Below are 12,633 nucleotides of genomic sequence, written 5' to 3'. Positions count from 1 at the left end.
GCCACACATTTTCTGGGATGTTTGTAAGTTAAAACACCACGCTGACTATTTGTTGCCTGGTTCAAGGGTTTTGCTGCCTCTGCTGCGCAAAGGCTTTCTACACAGAGTGTAAAATATCTGGGTAAGGAAAACTGATGGGGAGAAAAGTCCTTTGGCACATTTAAGGTTTTGACAGTAATTCAGCCACAGACAAGTTGCTGAAGTGAAAATTATGGCTAATGTCCAAGTGGCAGCTCACTTAAGTATAAAAGGAAAGAAAAGTCAAGGCTTGATTTACAAGGGCTCTGGTAAAAATGCTATGACACAACACTGGTAGATTTTTCCCTATTTGTGTCTTAAAATCTTTCAACAATTAGTATTGAGAGATTCAGCCTTATTTTTTTTTTCGTTTCAGATGGAATATTTGCAGGTTTTTTTTCTCACCACACAACACTACTAATGACAGTGCAAGCTATACTCAATAGATAGAAATCTAAGGTCCAGTTCTGTTTTTTCATGCATGACACCTTGTTACTTTTGAAGGCAAAGAAGATACTCAGCAGAAATGCTCAGTATCTTTCCAGGTTACTGGTGACATCTTAAATGTAGAGACAACTAGTATGAAAGCATCTAAGCAAATGCCCCGTCATGGCCCTATATTCAGTTGCTGTTAATGGACCTGCTTCCTGGATCTATAAACATTTTATGGCCATCTAGTCAAGAATGCAGATAATGCTGTTTGGTATTGATGTCTTGCACATAGTCCCAACATATGGACCAGCTACCTGGGTCCTTTTCCTCATGTCTAGACTCCTTCCTCCAACTGTTCATATATTTGTTTTAAAAGATCACCAAAAAGGGCTTCCAGATGGCCAGGAAACGACAAACCTCTGAAGCCCAAAGTTCTTCAGATTTGCTCATGCTTTGGATGCACACATTGCTCTTTATGAACATGAACTCATGCAAGCAGTTCACAGGCTCTTCTGGCTCATCTTGACAAGTCCTGCAGAAAAAATAATTCCTTTTCTATTACAAAAGCTTTCCCGGTCTTTTCCTTTTCCTGCCTATTATTGAATATTCCTTTGTAAAATATTTCAGCCTTTCTTTTCCACTTCCATCATTTTGCCTTACTTCTCCTGGGGTCCCAAGCTTTCCATCTCCCCCTCATCCCTGCCTGTGAACAACTGATGGAATTCATTTTTCCAGTCTCCACACACCACCTTAGCCTGATGACTAGTGTTCATTTCTCAGCTGGTGAAGCTGTGGATCCTATCAGCTTTATTTTGGTGAACAAGTGGTGAAGGCTTTGTGTGTAAGCCAGCATGCCTCTGTGCTGCAGCCATTTTCATAAGGATTACAGACTATCTTGCCAGCAAACAGAAGGGCAAATTGCACAGCCTGTTCCTCAGAAGGTCAGAGAGAGCTGTACAGCTGAGTTACAACAACCTCCACATCTCAGTACACCTCCACACACGCCTCTCCTGAGCTAAGACTCCTTGTGTTCACAACTGAGATCCACTGTGTGACTAAAATCTGTTAGAAGGAAAAGCTGGAAGAAGATGGAAATTAAAGTTAGGTGGGAATGCATTTCAGTTTTCTATGTTCTCTTACAAGGGCAGTTTCTTCCTTTGTCTCCCTGGTTTTTTGGCCAGGACATGAATTTCATCAAATCTCTACTTTCATAGACTTATGTCTTGCCTAGCCTTTTAACTTCCATCCCCTGTGACTGTATAGATTAAATTAGATGGTGTAGTTACACAGCCATCTCCTCCTTTTCAGTTGGTCCTAATACACTGACAGCATACTCAAGGAAGGAAGATTTTGTGTTGGTGAGGTGGAGATCTCCGATTTAAATACATGGAGCTGTATTCCTGTAACACAGCAGATTTGGGATTTTGGTCAGTAAACTGCAGCAACTCTCACACTCACACGTGCGTAAGTGGTCTCAGGAGTCTTATTGCAAAGCAGCCTACCTTGTAACACATCACCTTGGCATACAGCTTTAAGTGTCTTAAAGCTTACTTCTATAAAAAAGTAGTTTCCATAGCTCCTGGCCACTTTCTGAAACTCACAGATTCTACAGCTAGGGAATACTTTTACTTTTGATTATTTTTTTAAAAAACATTTTGCTTATTTTTGTAAGGCAGGTAAATTTAAAGTTAATATACAGCCCCTCTATAGCTACAAATAATACAATGAAACTTTGTCCTCCAATATTGCTGCAAGGATCTGGTCCAGTAGACACTTACTGTTAAGTTTATATGACGAAAATATAGTCTGATATAGTTCAATTCAGCAGACATTTACTTTTCTGCTTTATTTACACTGTACAGATAGTGCCATTTGTTTCCTTGAAAGTAGTCACAGATATAAAATAGAGACCATATGGAATAATTGCAAGCTCTGGGGTTTTTTATAACTGGATCTGAGAGTACATTCCTCTCCATTTTGAATACATATGATTCACTTAACATTTTGTATTTATGCTTCCCTTCTAACTATGCTGCATTAGTCTTTACCGTTGCCAGTTTCTATAACAGTGCAAGTCATTTTATTGGTAAAGTGAATCTCTATCCTTCAAATTCACTTTACATTTTTGTTTTGGTATATTTTTACCCCTCAATTTCTACATGGACTAGAAGAAGAATATTCATGGAGAGATTATTGTCGGCATTGTTAATGATACAATTTTCAATCTTAAATGTAAAAATAAAAATGATACTTCAGTGCTTCAAAACCATGACAATAACATAACATTTGTGACAGCTACAATAAACCAAAATATATCGAGTTCTCTTTCATATATTTTTGCACCTGAATCACACACTCAAGTTTCCTCTACAGTCATGAAAGTCACGTGGCCGTGAAGTTGTACTTCAAAATACAGACCAAGCATCACCAAGTCAGTCTGAAAATCTTTCCTATTGAATCATCTAGATTGCTGGCCAGCATACTATGATATTCTGGATAGCCTGAGAGTTAGGTAGACAAGAAAGGTGAAGAGATACTGAATTTGCATGCTAACCAAGTCAGCTTTCTGATAATAAAAATAGAAAGTCTCTGTCACTTTCCTCCCCTTTGCTCCAACAGATATAAAAGAAGTGTAGCAAGCCTTGGAACACACAAGATGAGGTGACGATAGCAATAGTAATTTCCAGAAAACAGGCTCATTTTCCCTTTGTTTTTTGACATTGAACCAGGCCTGTTCTATATCATCCTGATATTTGCCTATGAACGAATGGACTCTCTTGGGACCCTTGCTGATAACACCCTGCAGGGTGTGGCTGAAGAGGGTGTGTGTCCCATTAAAACACAGATAAAGGGATGTCTGACACTGAAACACAATTTTGAGCAATTATATATAGCTTACACTTTTGTTATCCAAACGTAGTTCCTAATCACTTCCGTAGAAGTAGCCATAGGTGTAAAAAAAATTAGGAACAGTAATGAAGCACCTGTTAGGCTCTCACACACGGAACTACCAAGCACAACTGGGGCAGAGTGATGAGACAGAGTAAATTCTACCACAACTGCTGAGGATGCTCAGGGTATAAAGTAGATTAATATTTAAGGACCTGAAATTAAAGGACTTGACGGTTCTACTTGTTGTGCTTCACCAGCTAAAGGGCAGGCAAATTCTGAATCACAAGATAGTTGAATTTTCTGACCAATAGCAAGGGTTGAATGCATTAGCGATTAGTATACTGCAACTATAAAAAAATGTCTAATTTCTAGACAGAAGAAGTCATTAACTTGGTGTTGAGGCTGTAAACAAACTGTGCCTTCAAGAGGGAAACTTAATACCGTGTGCACTACTAAAACCAGATCTTTATGGCACCACAGCAATTAATTTTACAGCTGTGTTTTTGAGCTCCTTTACACCTCATCTGGGGAATCTTTCTCATACCTGCAAGAGTTCCCTGGGCATCAGCCCTGTCTCTGTAGGAGAGGCGAGGAAAGGCAGGGGAGTGACAAACTGCCCAATTCCACTGTCAAGGTCAGGAGTAACCACTGCACTTTGAAGGAGATGAGACTTTTTCTTCAGGGCTACTGGTGTTTATGGAGTCCTGGCATCAGCCGGACCCTCCAGGGCAGCATTGAACCATGTACCTCTCACTCACCTGTCCCAAAAAAAACCAAGCCCCTAGCTGTAATAGCTCCTGAATGGAGTTGGGGTGGGTGGTGCCTTGCCCTGCTCTCCAGGATGAATCCCAAGACATGTTTGCTACTGCCCACACCATGCTAAGGGATTCACTCCTCTGCTCACATGAGTAGGGGAAATTGTAAGTGCTCATGCTCCACACTGACCCCATTTTCACTGGTGATCACTGGAGATTTCTGTAGCTATTGAACCTCTCAAACATCTCAAAAGACAGCAGTCAAAGTAAGCTTTCAAATAAACAACTATTAGCACAATAAAAAACTACCTGCGGGAAGGGCATACAAACACAAAAAAAAAACCATCCCCACACAACCTAAACTATTCCTTTTTATCCCCACGGACCTTAACTTTCACATGATTTAGGTCTGTGCTATTACAAGGCTGCTGAGATGTCAAACCCCAGTGACTTTGATATCTCTCCAGTTTAGCAGAGTTCAATTAGTTGGGGACAGCCTAAACCCTGTAGACTTTGGCATCTTGCCTGCGGCTACACACATTTTAAACCGCAACCACCCTGCCTTATGCAACAGTGGATAAATAACACAGCTGCAGGGATATAACAAGGGTAAGACTTCCAAAGCTGAAAGACTCTCTGTGACAATGGTGCTAAAAGGTTTAAGTGGGTTCAAACACCCCAGTACCGGGCCCAGCCAAAAAAAGCATGTTAGAAAGAGGGGAGGGGATCACTAAGGAGTGGAAATAAGAACGTGGCTCAGGAAACAGGTAACATGTAACACTGGTGTAGCAAGATGTAGTAAGATTCAATGAAGGAATCTTTATGAGCTAATTAAATCACAAGTTTTGAAAGTGTTATAAAACTTGCTACTTCAAGGCAATCTCTACCCATTTGATATTAAAATGAATGTTTATGAAGGGACAGGTTACCTTTCTACCAGAGAGTTTCCTGCACTTTCATTTTTAACATCTGCTGTGCTCGTTATCAGTGAAGAGATACAGTTTTACATGGGCCTTCAATTATCCATAATTGTATGATTTTTAAATTTTTATTATATTTTCATCAGTCAGAAAGTGCTAAGTGGGAATAGGGCAAGACACGAAGCAAGGGTTATTTAAGGGTTTAAAGGAAAAATGCCACAGCAGAAAAGATTAAATTAATGCACTGAAATAGGTAAGATCATGGAAATTTGGAGAAAAGGTGGGTAATGAATTATTTGAATCCCATGCTTGGGATTTTTTAAATGTTATCATACAACTTGAAAGACAGGGAACTTGAAGATTTAGGCCATTCATTATTTCCTGTCACCGCCACATCACAGGTAGCCGGTGACTAGAACCATCCTGTGGTTGTCAGTACAATACCATTCCCTCCCATTTCTTCCTGAGCTTCCTCCTTTTGAAACTGATCTCATAGGTAAACTCACACGTGTGGTGCCAGTAGTCTCATAACTGGACCAAATGCTTTACAGATTAGGCACACATCCGTACCTCGATGAATGAGAATATAATAAATTGAGTGCTGCCTTTGTGTTATGACAGTTGCAGAGCAGATTCTTCTATTTCTATCATTATCCTCACTCAAAAGATAAGTAACTTGTTAGAAATTGAATTAGCAACGAAAAACTGAGGTCCTAATCATGGTTTTGATGGCGATGTGTCATCTGACACCAGCAATTTAAATATCTATCTCAATCTCAGTTCTCTCATCACAAGATGGCAATAGTTCTGTACACATGAATCATGTCACTACTATAAGATAAAACAAAATCATTGCTATAAAAATGTTGTGTGGAAGTGTTAGCACAAATTAGCACCTGGGGCAGCAATATGAACGGAGTTACAGACAGCACTGCTCCTAGGGAAGCAGCTCCCTCTCCTTCCTCTACTTGTTGCATACCTAAAATCCAGCAACCTCCTTGCGAGCATGCTGCTTCTGTGCACACAATGAATACGCACGCATGTGCTCACACAGGTGCATGCACACACAGAGTATCTTATCCTGCTTATCTCAGGAACTTCTGCATAAAGCTTCCACATATAGCAACAAAGCAGTGGTTACATCCTCAGGGGAGTCTGATTTAAAAACTAAATACGGAATACTTACAGACTTCCCCTCTCCACTAAAGTCACTCGAGTTCTTCCATACACTTGAGCTGGTGTTCTCTGGTGAGAATCCGTAATTGCCTCCTAGAAGTTCTGTGGTAACAACCAGCAGCTGCAATCCTTCTCTAAGCTCATACAGTTTACCTACAAAATTTAAAAAAAATAAAGTTTAAATAATGCTGCTTTAAGTATGATGAAAAACATTAAGCAAATTTCGCATCAGTGAAAGATTTCATTTTTCTTCCTTTCACATCTCCTGGAAAGTTTGCCATCCTACTTAAAATAACTATGGAAAAGAGAAATTAATCAATGGCATAAAGTCACGTTGTTATCAAAAACAATTTTACTACTATTTTTAATTTTTAGTAGTAAGTAGGATGTGGGTGAAATCAGAATTAAAAAGGGGATTTTTTTTCCGTATCTTTCACACCCCTCCTAATTATGCTTTGAAGTCTTAGCAGTGTTCCCTTGACACAGTTTTCTTTATATCGGTATGCTAAAAACATCTCTCTGGAGTAACTCTAGAAAATAGCTACATTTAGACTGTCCATGTCAGAGAACAGAATTTTCCCGCAGCGCTTCAGAGGAAACCTGTACCTACTTCCAGGATCCTCCAAAATATGAGCACTTCTCAAGTGCTTGTGTAAATATTGGTAAGTCCAGGACACTGTTTCCAGATATTTGACCACAAGGAACAGCAGACCTCAGAGTCAGTCAGAGCCATCTCTTCCTCAACCTTGGCTTTCCGGCAGTGCATCACCAATAGATGTAGATTGCCAGGAGATTTGCTCAGCAATTGCTTTAGCAACTGTTACTGGAGCTATGGGCTCCAGAAAATTTATTCAGAGGTAACACTAGCTTTCTTCTGGATTTTTTTTTGGTAAGGAATGGAAGACATTGTGAAAGGTTTGCTCATTCCTTGCCTTCTAGGTCCTACTTCTCAATTTTTTACATATCCATGAACGCAGAGAAAGTGGTTCTGTACACCATGTTGTTTAGCTATTATGAAGATAATATTAAGGGGTAACTCTGGAATCATTACACATTTGCGAGGTCTGTTTGTGAAGTCTCCGTCTGTGGTTACTGAATACACTTTAATTGCTGTCCCAGTCATTTGTGACCTCAGTGTGCCAGGTGTAAATTAGCAATGGACGTGTGTACTTTCAGGCTTGTCGTAGTTTAGCCCCACTCGGAACCAACCTACGAAGTCTCTTGCTCACTCTCCCCACCCTTCAAGGGAATGAGGGAGAGATAATATAAAAAAAAAGCTCAAAGTTTGAGATAAGGACAGGGAGAGATCATTGAAGTCACCGTTATGGGCAAAACAGACTCAACTTGCGGGAAACTACTTCTATTTATTATTACTAAAATCAAAGCAGGATAATGAGAGAAAACAAAAACAACTTCTCCTCACCCCTCCCTCTTCCTGGGCTTAACTTCATTTCAAATTATCTCTGTGTCCTTCCCCTACTTGAGTGCACAGGGGGGAAGAGGGAATGGAGGTTATGGTCAGTTTATCACTTGTCACTTTCTGCCACTCCTTTCTCCTCAGGGGAAGAACTCCTCACATTCCTCCCCTGCTCCAGCATGGGGTCCCTCTCACGGGCCACAGTCCTTCATAAAACTGCTCCGCTATGGGTCATCTCTTCCATGGGCTGCAGTCCCTCCAGAAGAGCTGCCCCAGCGCGTGCCCTCCACGGGCCACAGCCTCCTTCGGGCACCCACCTGCCCCGGCGTGGGGTCCTCCACGGGCTGCAGGTGGATCTCTGCTCCTCCGTGGACCTCCATGGGCTGCAGAGGTACAGCCAGCCTCACCACGGGCTGCAGGGGAGTCTCTGCCAGGAGCAGCGTTACTCCTCCCCCTCCTTCTTCACTGACTTTGGTGTCTGCAGCCGTTCCTCTCACAAGAAATTTTTCACAATCGGCAGGCAGACACCTCTCAGGCTCTCTTCACATCTCTACTCTTCTCTTCTCGCAGCCGGGCCGAGTTGGGCCCAGACGTCTGCCCGGCGGGAGGCCAGAGGGTGAGGGCCTCAAGGCCCACGAGGTTCGTGCCTCCCCCTCTCTGCCACTGCTTCTGCTTCTTCACTCCTTTTTTTTTTTAATTATTTTTTTTCCCCTTCTTAACTACGTTTTCACAGAGACATTATCACTGTTGCCAATGAGCTTGGCCCTGGCCAGCAGTTACTCCACCCTAGAGCCAGCTGGGTCCACTGGACAAAGGGGAAACTTCTAGCAGTTTCTCCCAGAAGCTGCCACTGTGCCCCCCACCCCCACTACACAAAACCAGCACAAGGTTGTACACATTAAAATGAAAAATAACACTGAGAACAGCAATAATATTAAACCTCCGGACAAGAGCCAGATGGGGATCTTGAGGGACTCTGCACAGGAGAAGGGGCATCTCTCTTTTCCTCTCTAACTTCCCTTCCACTACCAGCCTGAGCTTATCGAGGGCCCAAGACTTTTCTGCTGAGATGCCAACTCGTAGAGCGATGCTGCAGTGTAAGGGGCACTGTACCAAGAGTGTAAGGTCCCCTGCCCTGAAGTCTGGGTCTCACTGCACGTCTCTCCTCATGTCCTTTCTCGCTGAGGATATGGTATTCTGACAGCCTTCACAGCCTGAGAGCCCTGCTCAGGCAACACTACTTTGCTGGGGAGTGAGGTACAAGTACAGCTGCCTCCAGCCCTTCCCCACTGCCGGAGAAAAGAGGCACGGGGTGGCTGGGCTGGATTAGGACTCCCAAGGCACAAGCCTGGTTTGCAGATGCTGCATTATCCTGCTATCAATTCCCAGTAACCCAGGCAGGTTGCAGAGCTGTGCGTGGAGAACTGCGATACCGCTGTGCTATCAGGGTATTGCCCCGCACTGACTATGTGACTGATAAGCCAGCACATAGCAATTCAGAGCTGCTGACTGAGTAGCACTGACCTTTACACTTACTTCAAGGCTCTGCTGGCACGTGAGCTCTGGAAACAGCCCGGGTGCTTTCCTCAGAAGAGTTTGTCACAGCCAACACATGCAAACCTTGATGATAACACCTAATGCTGACACGGTTCCAGCTTCTTCTATGCAAAGAGTCAGCACATCCCCAGTTCCCAGGGCTGATGGGTGCCATCATGCAGCCAAGCCAAGGTGGACTGAAAGCACATTTGTTGCATTAGATGTATAGAATTGGTGCTTGGTCACAAAACCTGGTAAATTTTATAGCTGAAGGGATAATCTCATTTAGGAAATATGGGAGATATTCTCTCTTTGGAAGGCAGGTTTCTCTCTGCTCATTTTTTAAGATAATGCCCTCATTGGTCAGTAGAACCCATGTGTACAGGTGGGATAATGCAGTCTACTGTGGTGTATTGATTTTTTCATGTCTCTACTGGGCATCAGAAGTTCCAGGAGAAGGAAAATAATTTTAACTAAGCTTGCAAAAGCAGAGATTTGTTTAAGAGGAGTTAACTTTGTATGTATTTGCAACTAGTTAATAAGATGTCAGACCTTGATTATAGTGACAGCACTAGCCACTAACTTTTTAAAGAGATAATTGGTCTATCTTTAAAGCATATTATCTGCTGAGTGATCTGCTTATTCACAGAGATTCTGCACAACAGAGTATTTTTCTTTGTCTAATAGTACATCAAAAAATATATATCTGTAATTGACTCTGTCCAGATCACATTAATCACCATTAAACAGCAAATTAGTAGATGTCCAGTCAGGAAATACCTCTCAGCTTAGATACATTTCCTTTTTTTTTTTTTCTTTTAACAGTTTATTATCTGCTTTCTAAACCATAAAAATGTGGGTATTGTAGTATGAATGGCCACAGATAGCCCCACCTTGGCCAGAAAAAGTGAGATAAGCAGTATGGCTAATTTATTTTCACTGATTCATAGTAAATTTTGACCACTCAAACTTGGCACTTGACCTTGGCTTGGTTCATTGTCTCTGCATCGCACTCAATGTAAGTGTCTGTCGTGGGGTGAATGGGCTTCAGGCATAGAGGGCTCTGAGGCACCAGTGAATTAGAGTTACAGACTTTAGAAACGTTTGGCAAATTTCAATAAGTTTTGGTAGACCAGCAAGGTATTTCCAAATATCATGTCCCTTTGCAGGTTTGCAAAGCACACAGCTTGCAAAGCAATTTGATTGCCCTTCCTTTCCTAGTAGCCAACTGACCTGTATGCACACACATAGCTCTAGAGGAACAGAAATACTCCTGTATGTGCTGCTTTTGCCTCGAGAGGAGAATATTGCTGGAGAGAATAAAGAAGAGAGATGGTGTAAATGGCAGATGGGAAGCTGAGAGGCCAGAGAAGAGCAGAGGTTGGGGGATCTGGTGGGAAACCAGCCTGCAACAGCCAGAGAGGAGGTGCAGGGGCTGTGGGCACTGGGGAGTGGTTTTAAGGGAAACAGATGGGAAGAGAGGCAGATGGGGGATTAGGACACAAATACATAGTAATCCAAACCTCTTTAAATCAGATGGTCGTGGAAAAATGTGGTTTGCTTCCAGCCACTGCTAGAGATTGAACTGGATGATCTCAAGAAGTCCTTTACAATTTATATTGTATTTTTTAGCATCAGCCCTCCAAATTGAAACTGTGTCACTTTACACAAGTGTATACGATCAAAGGGTTTTCCTAACTACTAAATGGTTATTGTAGCAAAAAAAAAATGTAAATAAAATCAGATCCCAGCATATGGGAACCCAACACAGAGGTAATTTATTTATTGTATCATATATAAAATATGCTACAAATAGGATTGGAATTTTTGAAGTAAATATTTTTCTAATTTAAATTTTACATATTAGTGTGTAAGATTCTGCAGCCTCTAGAGAAAAATTCACATATAAGAATTTAGGACCAAAAGCTCAACACTATATAAAAAACAAACAAACAAACAAACAAAAACCCCAAAGAAACTGCAAGAAAAAAAAAGAAATGCCACAAAAAAATAATTTCAGAGTGGGTGATAAATGCGTATAGCAGATCAAGAAGCACGTAAGAAATACATGACTGCTAGACCAGGGCTTTGAATTAAATTTAGTAGGTGGAGCCAGGAAGCAGCAATGAGGATAAAACAAACCATGTGCCCTGGAATAATTAGATAATTCTCTGACACAGCCCACACAGTTTTGGCTGGTTTTTTTTTGGCCTGTTTCATGGCTGGTTCCCTGTGTTTAGATGTCATCCTCCATCCATTTCCCTCACTCCGGACTAAGTTCCCCTGCAACCACAAGCAGATGTTCTCCAGACTAAAATTCAGAACAGAGAAAGCAAACTGTATTGGAAGGTTTAAACAGCTCGTGGGGTCATACGGCATCTACCCAGAGCTGGCGATGCTTTGGAGACCCTTTAAGAGCAGGCAAATGAGCACAAAGTTGGAAGGAGATGTAGTTTTATAGATCTAAATGTACTACAGCCTATGCTCTTAAAATATCTCAGCACATTCATGGGGAAAGGACAGGGGGAACACCACATTTACGCGATTATTTCTCAACATGTTGTACTCTTAAAAATGTACATCAGTAATTTGAGATGATTTATTGTGCTTTTCACTTGGAGCTGTTGTCAGTCAACAAGAGCTATTTCGCCAATTTACAACTGTGTCAAATCAAAGTCTTTAAGGTGCTGACATTTTACCCAGATTATTTTTAGTGCAGGTGTTTCACTTACACAGAAGGAAGCAGCGATATATTGTGAGCAAAGAGGACTTGAAAGTCCAGAGTGCCAACACCAGGTCTTCATCAGGTGCTAGCTGACTCATTGGCTTTTAATTGTGTAAAATGAGTAACCAAAATTGTTAAGGCAGTAGTTTGATAAAAGCCTTGCCACTGAAGTGATCAGGACTGGAAAAAAATGCTGTCCAAATGAACACTGATGCTGACTCCGGAGCCAGCTCGTTAATACTGCTAAAGTATTAGGAAATTCAAATAAAACGCGCGGGGAGTGTTATAATGTATTGACATCAGTACTCCGTGCCTTCTCTGCTCTCTCTGGATGCAATCACTGCAGATCTATAGGTTCCTCTGCCTGCAGCCCCACGCTGTCACCCCCCACCCCACGCTGGTACCCCTCGCTGCTGCTCCCAGCGCCCCACACCCCGGCGGAACGGGGCAGCAGGGCGGAGAGGCTGGCGACCCCCCGCCCGGGGCACAGCGGGGCACAGCGGGGCACAGCGGAGCGACGCGCAGCCCCCGCGCAGCCGGCCCGGCCCGCCCCGGCCCGCCCCGGCCCCCGGGCGGCCAATGCGCTGCCGGGGGAGGCAGAGCCGGGGGAAAAAAAAAAAAAAAAAATTAAAAAACCTCAAACCCGACTTTCTCACCTTGTGGGGAATCCAGCGCTCCCGATGCTTCCCCTCCCGCCGCCCTCCCGCCCTCCGACAGCTTCTCCCGCCGCCTGCCCCCTGCCCCACGAGGGGAAGCGAGCCG

The sequence above is a fragment of the Chlamydotis macqueenii genome, chromosome 1 (assembly GCF_036417535.1).
Source record: "Chlamydotis macqueenii isolate bChlMac1 chromosome 1, bChlMac1.mat, whole genome shotgun sequence".
Taxonomy (NCBI): domain Eukaryota; kingdom Metazoa; phylum Chordata; class Aves; order Otidiformes; family Otididae; genus Chlamydotis; species Chlamydotis macqueenii.
The sequence above is the reverse complement of the archived record's forward strand: the minus strand, read 5'-3'. Positions refer to the sequence as shown.